General features: G+C 40.4%; 1 protein-coding gene and 1 long non-coding RNA gene across 3 annotated transcripts in view; one reads left to right on the forward strand and one right to left on the reverse strand.

Moving 5' to 3' along the window:
* LOC123378890 overlaps positions 1-13,235 on the forward strand; it is a 48,008-nt gene that overhangs the window by 33,253 nt on the left and 1,520 nt on the right. For both annotated transcript variants that reach the window (XR_006582777.1, XR_006582778.1), the window contains exon 5: positions 11,864-11,944. This is a non-coding gene — a long non-coding RNA (uncharacterized LOC123378890). The remainder of the gene's footprint in view (positions 1-11,863; positions 11,945-13,235) is intronic.
* PDE11A (phosphodiesterase 11A) overlaps positions 1-13,235 on the reverse strand; it is a 269,591-nt gene that overhangs the window by 18,062 nt on the left and 238,294 nt on the right. The window lies entirely within an intron of this gene.

The raw sequence follows: 13,235 nt of genomic DNA on the forward strand, positions 1-13,235 counted from the left end.
ATACCAATTGCTGTGTTTTTATTCACAGTCCTGTTGAATTAAGATCACACTCATGCTCTGAGAGCGATTCCAAATGTCTTTTTATACAATGTTTATCCATTCTTTCTTTGTGGAAAATAGGATCTACAGAGACCAAGCCAGGAATGTTCCCCACAGCCATGCCTCAAATGCATATGGCACATTAAGACTTGGGGAGGGATGGGGGAAATCTATAATTTTACTTAACAGGATCCTTATTTTCCCGGGCCAGCATTAGGATTCAGGGGTCCCTAGTTTGGCTATGTGAATCTCTTCAGTCTCCCCTGAACCTCATAAATCCCTTTAATCTCTGTTACCTTATCTCTTCTCTCTCAGCTTTGGCCTTTTTATTAAGACCACCACCCCCTATCTAAGCACTCTGGTATCCAGTCTCTCCCACTAGAGTAGGGCAAATAATTCAACATGACATTCGTTTTCAATGCATTTAGCCTCTTTTTCAGCTTCTGGAATACCCATGAGCAGATTCCTTCTTACTGCTATTGTTTCATTATTCAAATACATGTGAGGAATATCATTTGGAATGTTTTACTCTGCATTTTGATCTTAAACACTTTACATATGAGTTGCATTGGTTAGTTATGAATGGTCAGATCAGTCAAAAGGCATTGTTTGTTACCTGATTGGACACATGCACAAGCATGTCCAGCGTCAGCACTTGCATGTATGAATGTAAAATCCAGAGTCCATAGGATTCCATGAATACGAATGCATGTGACTCTGAAATTTTTCCATGAACATTTTTGACAGCAAAATTCATCACCTAGAGGTTCATTGAAAGCAAACACAAAAGGGCCTTCAACCTGGCTGAAGTGAATTAATTAATTAAATTGAAAAGAATGTCCATGGATAATTGTTTGTATTATTTGTCCAGTTTTATTCCTGCACAAATCTCCCTAGCTTCTTCCTTCTCCTCCTCCCCAACAATTCCATTCCTGTCTCCCTGCCCCCCTGTATCTCCAATCATTGCAACCGGAGAGAGAGCTCCGTTGAGAGCTTGCATAGATCAGGTGGCGCGCACACATTCTCTGTGAAAACAACTGGCATTGTACATCAAGACATAAACACTCTCGTTTAAATACAGTGATGTGAAGGACAAGACAAGAATTCAAACAAGCTTTTGGAAGTGTTATAGACCCACAAACAAGTCTACTCTAGAGAGTTCAATTACTGGGTTGATTACACTAAAGAGACAAGGTTGGTGAGGTAATATCTTTTATTGGACCAACTTCTGTTGGTGAAAGAAACAAGCTCTGTAATATCCTGGGACAGACACAGCTACAGAAGTTTTTTTTTAGAGGAGACTGGAAGAACATTAAAACAAATACATTTCAACTGTCCCATTAGCTTTATCTTCCTTAAACTATTATAGTAGTGTGCTCTTTCTTTTTTTTTTTAACTAATCATGAAAGACCTTGAGGAGAATTTAGAACATTGGTTAAAATATGTAATTAAATCAACTTGAATGTCAGCTGCCTTTACATTTGCAGACTAGGATCAACTGAATGGCAGTAACAATGAAGCTTGGTGTAGGAATGGAATGAGCATTCCACATTTCATGGGCATTGGGCACTATTTAGGATTTGGTCTGTAATCGAACTGTATCCCTATTTATTGCCAACCGAAAAAGATGGGGAAAATGCAATAGAAACTAAATTCCTTTTGAAATGAGAAATAACTCTTCATATATTTTCTTTAATAAAGAGTGAATTGAACTGCACGCTAAACTGATCTTATAAATGTGGTCTCTGTAACTCACGCTCTTAATTACAAGGGGAAAATCTGAATTAGTTCATTAATACTGTGAAAAGGAACAGTGACCTATCTGCCAAAGGGTAAGGTGGGAATAATTAATTTGGTCAATTAAAAATAAATGGATAGATTAAAATGCAGTGCCTTCTGTATGGTGCATGAAATTATGGAGTCTTGCTTTGCAGAATGTGTGTTTATTGTCAGATGTGGCCTACATGTTTGGTTTTTTTACCTTGACTCAAATCTGAGTTTAGCAAATTATTTTGAGTTACAGACCACAACATGCTCTAAAGATGAATTCTTCTTGCACCCAGTCATACTCTGCAAATCAGAGCAATATTAGGCCCTTTGTGAGATGCAACCTTCCAAATTTCATATTCCAAAGTGACTCATTCCTGTTTCTTTATATTTTCTCCTGAAAATCATTTGCTTTTTCCTGGGGTTTTAATGTTTTAAAAGGGCCAGAGACAATGCTGGATTGCATGGGTCATCTTAATCTATTTATGACCTTAAAAATCTTAACCACATAGAACCATTGAGCTACTGGAGCTGAACCCTTAAGTATACAGCATATTTGCTCCACAGAACTGGAAATAGTAAAACAGTTACTTTTCTATAAATACCAGTAACTCCTCTTGACATTTACAAGCATGTAGTATTTTTTTACACACTGCATCATCTCAAAAGCGCTTAACAGATCACTGAACTGTGTATCTGCAATGAAGAGGTTCAGTGTAGGTAGCTAAAAAACCATTATACACCCTGCACCATCCCTCACAAAACCTTAGGACATTACATTAGCGAATGTCCATCTACGAGACCATAAATTGAAAGAAGAAATATGAGCCAGTTACTGAATGGTTGACCAGTGCTCTGGTGCAGCCTGAAGGAAAATATGAATGTTATTGTTTATTTTAACTAGGGTGTATATCAAGCAGAGCCAAGGTTCTCTAGTTTGTTGAGACAAGAGTTGTTTTTCTCAGAGAAATACTTTTGGGTAAGTCCAGTTGCTAGGGGAGAAATCAAATTAAATAGAGAAAGCTGAGTGCAGAGTGAGATGAAAGTCTTATTTCCTAGGGTGTGAGAATTGGCAAGTATAAAAAAAAATTAAAAAGAGCAAAGCAGAGTGGGGAGTTTCCATGATGTGATAAAAATAAGCAGTGCCTGTACAGCCTCTGCAGAAGGCTTGGGTTTGCACTGCTTGGGGAAGCAGTGCCAAGATGGAATAAACAGCTGCTGCCAGAAATCAAATTCCTGGCAATGAGGCAGCTCATGTCCTCCTGTTTCAAAAATACAAATCACCAGTGGGATTCCCCTTACTTCAAGTCCTCCCAGAAGCCCTGTAAAATTGTCAAATGTCCTCATAACATTTTTAACTCCTGAACGCTTGCATATGTCAATAGATTTCCTTGTTAAAATCTTAGGATGTCATGATTCCAAGATGAAATATACACATCATAAGAAATTCTCCCATCAAACATAGCAAATCAGTGTTTGTCTCCAAACGGGGAATTTTCACTCTCCAAGGATGGATGGATGGATGGATGCATGTGTGTGCATGCACATGTTCCTATTTGTGATGGGATACAGCGGTTGCAGTTTCACTGTATAGAAAGGATAGAAAAAGAAGCTGATTTATTTATTGTAAATGAGCGAGGAATGATAATACATAGCACCTCTGTCGGATGTCACATTTGCTGTTAAAAAGCTTAATATCCCCAACACCTTTGGTTCAGATTCTGCCCCAACACACCACATAACCCCATGGTAATCAACAAGGTTACATGGGGGTATAAATCAGGGCAGGAAGCGTACCCTGGTGACGAAAGCTATTCACATTAAGCAGATAAAGAAACAAGGCACAAAATGTTCCCAAGGCGACACAGTTCAGTTAACTTCAGTGAGTCTTGATTGATATGACAAGCTATACATGTGTTGCCAAAGTCTAAGAAAAGGACAACCCCTCAGGTATCTATCAGGAGCAGGTATGACACATCCAAGATAGGGTCCCACTCTGTGTTGTGTGGCTTGATCTGTCCATTTGTAATTACTGTCCAGTCCTTGTCCAATGGACTGTTGCTCCATAGCATGACACCACCTCCTTCCTTTATCTCAGAGTCAAACACAACTTCCCCTCATAACATTTTGATGTGATGTATTTTATGATTCTTGATCATTTAAGGAAATAATATTCTTACATTTCCTCATATTTGGGACGAGTAGCAAGTGTATCTCTAAGTCTCTCCTCTGGCATATTGGGTGCATAGTCATTCCTCTCTGGGTTTAGACTGTACTTGCATGTTTCCACCTCTAGTGTGTGATCATTGGTGAGTCTGTATTTGTTGTGCAAAACTTAGTCAGATGCTCATTTCCCTGTGGTAAGTTAGTCTGCTAGTGTGATAGTTCTATGCACAGATCTGTAGAGATCTAGCTGCTTGCTATTTCTGATTGGTTCTTCCTGATGACCAGTATAGTGACATTTTAGGTGCTGGTCTCACATCTTGAGTATTTTTGGGAATTGAATGGGGTGGTTTAGAGATTAGAATTGTTGGCCTGAGGAACAATGATATATAGGTGCAGTGAGTCAGCAGCACAGGTGGGATTAGAACTGGAGTTCCTGGTTATTTTATTTACAACACTATAGCTAGAACTACTTAAATGCAGCTATTTCTGGGGCAGAGGACAGCAATCATCCAATGCACAGAAGTAAGGGAGGGAAATGTTGGGCAATGATTCTAAGGCAAACACCTATTGCATGTTCAGTCATGACTTCATGGGCTCTCCTTCTATATGAGCGAAACCAAAGTCTCTATTCTCATCTTTGCATTTAAGTAGACACTCTGCCAACATTGCCCTGGTTCATATAGAGTTGTGTTTTTCATATGGTCCAGTTAGCTCCAGTGTAATAGAAGAGTCACAAAGAAGGATGACAATTTCTAGTCAAAGGACAAAAAAATCCTAATAGCAGAGTAGAATCTTCCCCTCTACATTTCAAAGCACGGCACAGGCTTTTAGACCTCCCATTAAAGCCAACAAAAATTGTTGTGCCCCCATCATTTAATGGTAGTGCCTTCCAGCCAGAGATCCCAAAGCCCTTTACAAAGGGGAGTAGGTATAATTATTCCCATTTTAAGAATTAGGAAACTGAGATAGCAAGAGATTGTACTCTGCCCAGTGTCACACAGTGAGTTTATGGAATGGCCGGGATTAGAACCTCATCCCATAGCATATGTCCCCACCACTAGCATGTGCTGCCTAGACTTATACAGGGTGTACTGAAAAATAATGAATTGCTGAAACCTTTTTAGAAAGGAAAACTTGTTCACACATCATTTCTGAAATCTACAATCCATGTAAAGAGGAAGAGTCACTACACTAAAGGGAAGATAGCGGATTGAAGCTTTTTAAAACAGTGATGTCCAATCTTTGCCAAAGTGAGGCCACTTGCAAGCTGTATGGGAGTGTCATTAAATGGAGTAGCCTTTAAACTCCCGCATTCTTAATAAGGTGGTTTAGCCTAGAGAGGCTATAAATTCCAGCATGCAATGAACTGTAGATGCTCAGATTAAGATAGAACACTGCATTCTAAAATGTATACTCTTTGGAGACTAGGGGCTCAATTCTCAGTTACTCCATTCTTGTGTTTGGCTCAGGGATTGAGATGATTTGGAGGGCATTAAAACGGTTTTAAGCCATTGTTGTGCTCCCTGTATTCTGGGACCATGCAGGCACCTGCCTAGCCTTCAGCATCCACTCTAACTCACACTCTGCTTCCCATGGTTCCCTATGGCTCCTGGAAACTAGAGGGGAGCCATAATGCAGTGTGCTCTGGCCACATACCAGATACAACTTGACATACCTCCAGTGCAGTCCCTAACCATTGCAGAGCCCTCCTCCTAGTTGTACACCAGCCAAGAAGACCCTCTGCACAGGGGCATTCATATAACTGAGCCTCCATATTAAAGGTGTGCAATAGAAATGAGTTACGTTATTCCTCGTCAAACTTTGGCCACCTCTTCTTTAAAAGTACTTGGATTTCCCCAAATCAGGTTCTTGGTCTGATCTCCCTCTCTCCGGACCTCACCCTGGTCCCACACACAAACACATGCCTCTTAAAATTCCCAAGCTTTGGCAAGTTTTGTGGACTTTTATTAACGTCACTATAATGTCACAGTGAGATTACATGCCGTCTGGGTTTTCTTGTGCTCAAACTTAATATTTTGAGAAATGGGAAGAATTATTGAAAACCAGCAGTATGTTCACAGGGGAAGTGCAGGGCAAGGGTGTTAGTGTGTGGATTTCCATTCCTGCCTAGGCAATGTTACATTTGTTGTGCACAGCTGGATAGACTTGGATGTTAGATTGCTTTTTATTGTTTTATCAGGAATGGGATGAACTCATGTCACCTCATTTTGACTCAGTTATCATGGGTTTGAAATGTTGACAGTAACTCCATCTTTATCACTGGGTTCAGATTTCATTTTGATAAAAATGTGGATAAAGGGGAGAGTAATAAAATCAGTAGCAAAAAAAAAATAGGGTGAAAGCTGGAGCAGAGTGAGTGAAACAGGAAAAAAAAACCAAATACCGAGAGAGTAAAAGGAGCAGAGAGTTGGAAGAAGATAGTTTTGAATTAAGAAATCAAGAATTAGTTTCTCAGACTTTTTGAAGAAATCCAATGGAGCTACAATTAATTCACCCCATCTGAGGAATTAGCCCCTTGTCATGGAATGAAATCAGCTTCTGTATGTAAATAGCAATGGAGGGAACATCCGTAATTTGGCTCTCACACAGCTCTCAGTTCAGTGTTCAGCTGGATGCCTTATAGCACATCTTTTCCAGTCCAGCTGAACCCCATCATCCTTGGAAAGATTCCTCAGTCCTTTTCTTATCCTGCCATGCACCCGCTGAGGCCACTGCTGGCACAGGTACCCCGTGCTCCAAAGAGGGCCAACCTGATAGCAAAGAGATCTTCTGCTCTCATTGAGACCATTCCTTCCAGAATGACACTCCACAGGCTGATGCTTCCTTATGTCCATTGAGGCACCCACATCGACAGCCCCATCTATCCTGACGCACTCTCAGGTCACCTTTCATTGTTTGTGGTGCAAGGGATGGACTGTTTTTCACTGTGTAGGTCAGAGACGTATTGTCTGATGGACTCAGTCTAATTTTACCAGCAGTGGTGTTTGATGTGATTCCTAAAAAGATATTTGTTCCCTAGTCTCCTTGGTGAGAGTGTAACATTAGAAAAGACAGTAGTGTTCCGTGAGTTTTTGCTATGGATGAATTGCCTTTTTAAAGAAGATGGAAGAACGTTCGTACGGGAAGCTGTCATTAAGCAAGTCACAATGTGTATACATAATAGGTCACTGGACAGCATAGCATAAGCTTTCCTGTATTGTCCTGTATCAGTACAGAGGAATGCACTAGATCAGTAGTTTTCAATCTTTTTTCATTTGCGGACCCCTAACAAATTTTGAATGGAGATGTGGACCCCTTTAGAAATCTTAGACATAGTCTGCGGAGTCCCAGGGGTCCACGGACCACAGGCTGAAAATAATTGGACTAGATAACCTACACGCAAGGTCCTCAACCCTTCTCTATATCTATTGAAAGTAGTGACATTATAAGAGGAAATCAAAGTGCTAACTATTAATATAAAGTGTTGTCAGAATTATTTGATGTGCATGGGTCAGATCCCCAGCTGGTGTAAATCAGCACTAATTTAGACCAAACAGGGATCTGGCCCTTTCTAGTTATTATTGGCATTCTGGTAGTGCCCAGAGACACTCAGGGCTGTATTTACTTTCAGGGATTAAGAAGCAGGAGTCAAACATTTTCCCCCTAGAGCTGTGTTCTTTTCGTTCAGTATTTTTTTCTAGTCTTAGTAAATTAATAACCACTTTTTAATGAAAGGGAAATACTCTGGTGAACAAATCCAAAGTGCTCTGAATTTCCTGGGAGTAATTGAGCCAATTAAATATTTTCTTGATATGGCCATGGGCTCTAGATCCTCAGCTGACATAAATCAGCTTAACTCCCTTGACCTAAATGGAGCTATTATGATTGTATACACTGATGATCTTCCCATGTCTTTTTTAGAATCCTAAGGGTCTGATTCTACTGTCACATTACACTGCTGAAAATCGAGATTTGTGCCATGAGATAAGTGGAATTATACTAGTGTAAAAATGGTGTGAGGGGGCAATCGGACACTTTACAGTCCAAAGTTGATTCTCTGCTTTCTTTAGAAATTACATAGTGTAGTACAGGTCACACAATATGCCTGTTATAAGGGCACAACTATGGTCATATTCAATGAGATCAGAACTGAATCCTGTCTTCTAAAATCAGATTTGTCTTTCTAGGTATTATACTTTGCTCATCAGCATTCTAGCTGTGCAAATTTTTTCCTGGATTTAACAGTTTAAGATCAAATAATGAAACAGGATATTAGTGTTGTTTATTATTTGTATTGCTTCAGCTCCTATGAGTCCCAGTTGTGGACCCTGGACCCTATTGTGCTTGGTGCTGTACAAACACAGAACAAAAAACCGTGATAGGCAACTAATTAGAGCAGGGGTTCCCAACGTGGTGCCCGCAGACGCATCTAAATGCGCCCGCGTCCTGGCTGGCAGTCGAGCATCCGCCGAAATGCTGCCGAAATTCAGCAGCATTTCTGCGGCGACGCCTCTGGATGACGCTGCTTGCTGCTGACAAAGAGGCATCGCTGCCAAAATTCGGCGGCATTTCGGCAGATGCTCAACTGCCGCCACGGTCCTTCGTCTGGCGCCCGCCAGACGAAAAGGTTGGGGACCACTGAATTAGAGAGTAAAAAAAGTTTGTTTCAACTCAACAGGCCTCATTCTGATTTTATTTACACCAGTATCATTCAGGATTAATTACACCAGAGTAAAAAGTGTTTCACCAGTGTAAAACCAGCATAAGCAACATTTAGAATCAAGCCCTAATATATATTTTATCAAGTAAGAGGGAACACATTGGATAGATTTAAAGACTTTAAAAAGGAAAATAAAAACACCTACAGCTCAGTTTTGGTTTCATTGTAATACTGTTTGCCTGCAGTAGACAGAATCATTTTACTAGGCTAATGTTGGCTACATAAATTCCTATCCTCATCATCCTTAACTCAGAGTTGATTACTTAGGTTAAAACTCAAAATGAAACCTAAAGTTGTTTAGGCTTTTCATGTAAATTGATCTCTATTTTTGGGGGGAGAAAATTAGAGAAATAAATCCCCTAACTTGATGCAATCTTAAATTATGGGAGGTTAATACAAATCCTTAGTGTTTCCAAATGCAAAAGATGGGAGGTATCCATTTAACATGCATCCCTAGGGAGTCATTCTCTGATTTCTAACAGGAGGGAACACCAAAGCTAAGACAGAGGCCTGCTGTGACTCTATCACAGAAGAACACATGCCTTTGAAATTTCATCAGCCAGAAAATCGATGACTAGTGTTTCAGATTTCATAGAAGAATTTTGCTGGGGGGAGTTTAGGACCAAAAGATGATAATGCCATAAATTCTATCCTAGAATCTGCAAGTAGAAGGTTTAAGAGATTATGTGAGTAAATCATTCTTCCCTTCTGAGTATCCTGCTGATAAAAAGATCCCCGATGTGATATGTACCATCAGGTTTGAATTTGAAGCGGAGAATTTCTTTTGAGCTCCCTTTAGGGAATCTCTACATTTTATACTGAATATTAGGATCATCTCTCTAGGCATGCAGAAGAGACCAGAATGAGAAACTGAAGCCTCAGAGAAGTTATCAAAAAGAAATAAACTGTTTTCCTTTTTTATTTAATCCTTCTATAACCAGCTTTCTCCATCAATTCACAGAACTATACAGTACATTACTCATGCTAACTTGCATGCATTTCACAAGGTCAAACACTCACCTCTATATTTCATGTCCAGGACTAAGCATGACTAAGACTAACCATAAAGGCCAAAAACTCTTCCTGCTTCATTTTCAGAGGTCCAATACTTCTATAATTTAATTTTTCATTGTATGTGTCAGTTATTAATTCTTGTTATTTGCATGTTATAGCCTCCAAAATATTAATATGATTCTCTCTCAGGAGCGTGCCAGTATTCTTGTAGTTAAAGCACAGGACTGAGAGGAACTCTGGCTTCTGTTCTCAGTTTTAGCACTAACTTATTACCCTGTCTCCCTGCCTCAGTTTCCCCATCTATAAATAAGAGGTATTTCCTTATTTTACAGGGGTGTTGTAAGGCTTAATTCATTAATGTTTGTGAGGTGCTCAGATACTGTGGTAGTGAGTGTCATACCAACACCTGTAACTCTGTGCAAATCCAGAATAATGCCAATAAAATCAGTTGTGTCGCTCCAGATTTGCAGAAAAGTCCTGATCTAATCATGCATATAGCTCATGGCTAGACTGGCATTTAGGCATATGCTTTAGAGGCAGTGCAGAGTAGCATCACACTGAGAGAGCACCAGGAGGTGTTTTTTTTCAGTCAGAAACATCACCTCCTGGAGCTCGGGGGGGGGGGAGGGGTGGTTGATGGCTGCTGAGCACCTGAAACTAAACTCCTTTGTAAGGTTCAGTTTACCCCTTACATGCCACTGGTTGCAGTTCTGACTGGGGAGTAAAAAGCAGAGCCATGGCTTCCACTCTCTTATCTTCTTTGGGGCAGGAAAAAGGGGGACAGAAGCCACCGTGCTACCTGGAATGCAGGGTCTGCAATTCTGTCAGGCCCTCATGTGGGCCTCACACTGGAAGAAGACTCCTTGTCCCTTTCCCCTGCTCTGCACCCAGAGAAAGGCCAGCAGAACCTGGTTCTGAAGGAGCACAGCCTTCCTCAGGGGGACCAGACACGGTCATCATTTTTTTCATTTATGCAAACATTTTGGGCTTCATTGTTTTCTCCTCATATAAAATGACTGACAAATGTTGAGTGAGGGAGCGACTCTCGCCTAGATCTGGAGGAAAGACTCTGTGCTGGCAGGATGAGAGCTGAGCTGCCTTTCACTCTGGCAGTCTGGTTTGAGTATTAGCCATTCATTTGTTTCTCTCTTGTTCCTGTTGATCTCATTGTTAATGCTGAAATAAATTTGTTAGTCTCTAAGGTGCCACAAGTACTCCTGTTCTTTTTATTGTTTGTTGTTTTATTGTTGATGCTGTATTTCATAGATCCACTGCTTGGGCCCCGTCCTGGGAGGCGCTGAGCTTCCCCTGAGCAATGTTGTGTGCTTTCAACTACTATGATCCAGTGGCAGTTGGAGTGCAGCATCTTGCAGAATCATGTACATTTTATATGCCAGCACCCATTCCACCCTTATTCATGATTTTGTGGTTGGAGTTTCTGTTTCAATGTTTCATTAGTGACTGCTGCATGCAGCTGCTGTTCCTTCCACTCTGCGCCTCTCATCTTTCACACATGAAGTGGTTTCCTAGCAGACTGCAGCATTCGGATTCAATGTCAGAGTGCTGACCTCCAGTGGGAGAACAGGGTGGTGGTTTATGTGCCAAACTGTGGCTTATCAGCACCCTCTGTAGCAACTCCTGAGAATGGCATGCATCTGTCTAAATGTAGCCTATCTCTGAAGGTTACACAAAGGCATGTGCTGCCTGGATAAGGATAAAGTCACACACAGAAATCAGGTAATATTTCCTAATGGAGCTCTTTCTACAACTGTTTTGTCTGTGGCTTTGAGTCAGTTGTAATTCTATGGAATACACTGAAGATACTGGTTACATCTTTATTATCCTCATTAGATAATAGTCAACATGAAGATGTGGCTTTTTGTTTCAATATAAAATGCAGTCGGCTTTTCTGCAGTGGATATACTGTGCCCTCTGAAAAAACCTTATCCCAGGACTTTGATGGAAAAGCAGGTCCCTTAAATCCAAGTAGGCGCTACAATGATAAATACTATCAGCAGATCTAAAATCAGATACAGTATGTGTGAGCTTTTACATGTCTGCTTGTCTAGCCTGTTTGAACTACAGTGAATCAGAGGACAATGAAATAAATAGCTTCATGGCGTATAAACAAAATCTTTTTTTTTTTTTTTACATTAGGGAGAAAGGATGTTTTGTGAAAGGCGTTCCCGCCACAGCAGTGTGTTAGCCAGTTCTGTTCTCCTGGCCAGCAGACACAAAGTGAGTAAAATAAAACTGATATAACTAAGTCAAAATGCCTTCTGTTTGTGCAGGACATGCCCTGCCTCAGCACAGGGTAATGGACTAGATGATCTCTCAAGGTCTCTTCCAGCCCTGTGTTTCTATGATTCGATGGACCTAGGAGAGGGAGTAAAGCTCTTGCGGAGACACTGCTGGGAAAGAAAGAGACATAAGCAGCAATAGAGATAGAGGAAGAGAGTATGGGTGAGGGCCAGGGGAGAGGCAAGGGCTGGGGGTAATGATTATGTTGAATAGAGAAGAAAGTGTCAGGGAAGTGCAAGTATGAGCTGGCCTAGTATGTAGATTGACTGGAATGAGTTATTACGGATAGATTACAATATTATGTAGTAATTCCCACATCTCAAAAAATCTCAATTGCTAATACAGTAAAAGATTATTCTTCCCCCTTCTAATCATAGAATATCAGGGTTGGAAGGGACCTCAGGAGGTCATCTAGTCCAACCCCCTGCTTAAAGCAGGACCAATCCCCAGACAGATTTTTGCCCCAGATCCCTAAATGGCCCCCTCAAGGATTGAGCTCCCACCCTGGGTTTAGCAGGCCAATGCTCAAACCACTGAGCTAACCCTCAGATGCAAGTTTTCTTTTCTACTCTGAAAGGAACTGGGATAAGTCAGATTGTCTCCATTGTCAAATTAGGATAGAACATACAAACAGCATTAACATATTTGTATATTTTGTAAGCAATGCTGGCATTCGGTCTCCTTCATCAGTTCTAAAAGACCAGGATTGGCTGAGCAGGTGACAGAAAGATGCAATTTTGTGCATATCTGACTAGAAAGGGATTATTTTGTTACTAGACTATTGAGAGGGAAACAGTCCTCTCATAAAATAAAAGAAAATGGCTTTATTGCAAAATTTGGTGGAACAGAATCATAGAAATCTATAGTAAAAACACACAGATGCTTGTGGGTATCTCTGTAAAAAAACTGAGCTTGTAGCAAAGTTTTCAAGTTGGCCTGCAGTAACTCTTGGAGTGACATGCCTGATATCTTCTTATACTAAAGCATTTTAGAGTGTCACATTAATAATTTTCTCCATTGTGACTAGGTCTAGGATGACCTATGAAAATTTCCTCCTTAAGAAATATCACTCATGCCCCTAAATTTGTATAATTAAATCTGTGTGGCCTTAAGTGCATATCTTTGTTTTTGGCAGTTGGGGTCATCTCCATGACCCAGAATTTAGCATTATTGCTTTTTAAAAAGCTTTACAAATCTTTAAGACAGTTTAATAATACATTTTTATTTT

Source organism: Mauremys mutica, chromosome 10 (assembly GCF_020497125.1).
Source record: "Mauremys mutica isolate MM-2020 ecotype Southern chromosome 10, ASM2049712v1, whole genome shotgun sequence".
NCBI lineage: Eukaryota > Metazoa > Chordata > Testudines > Geoemydidae > Mauremys > Mauremys mutica.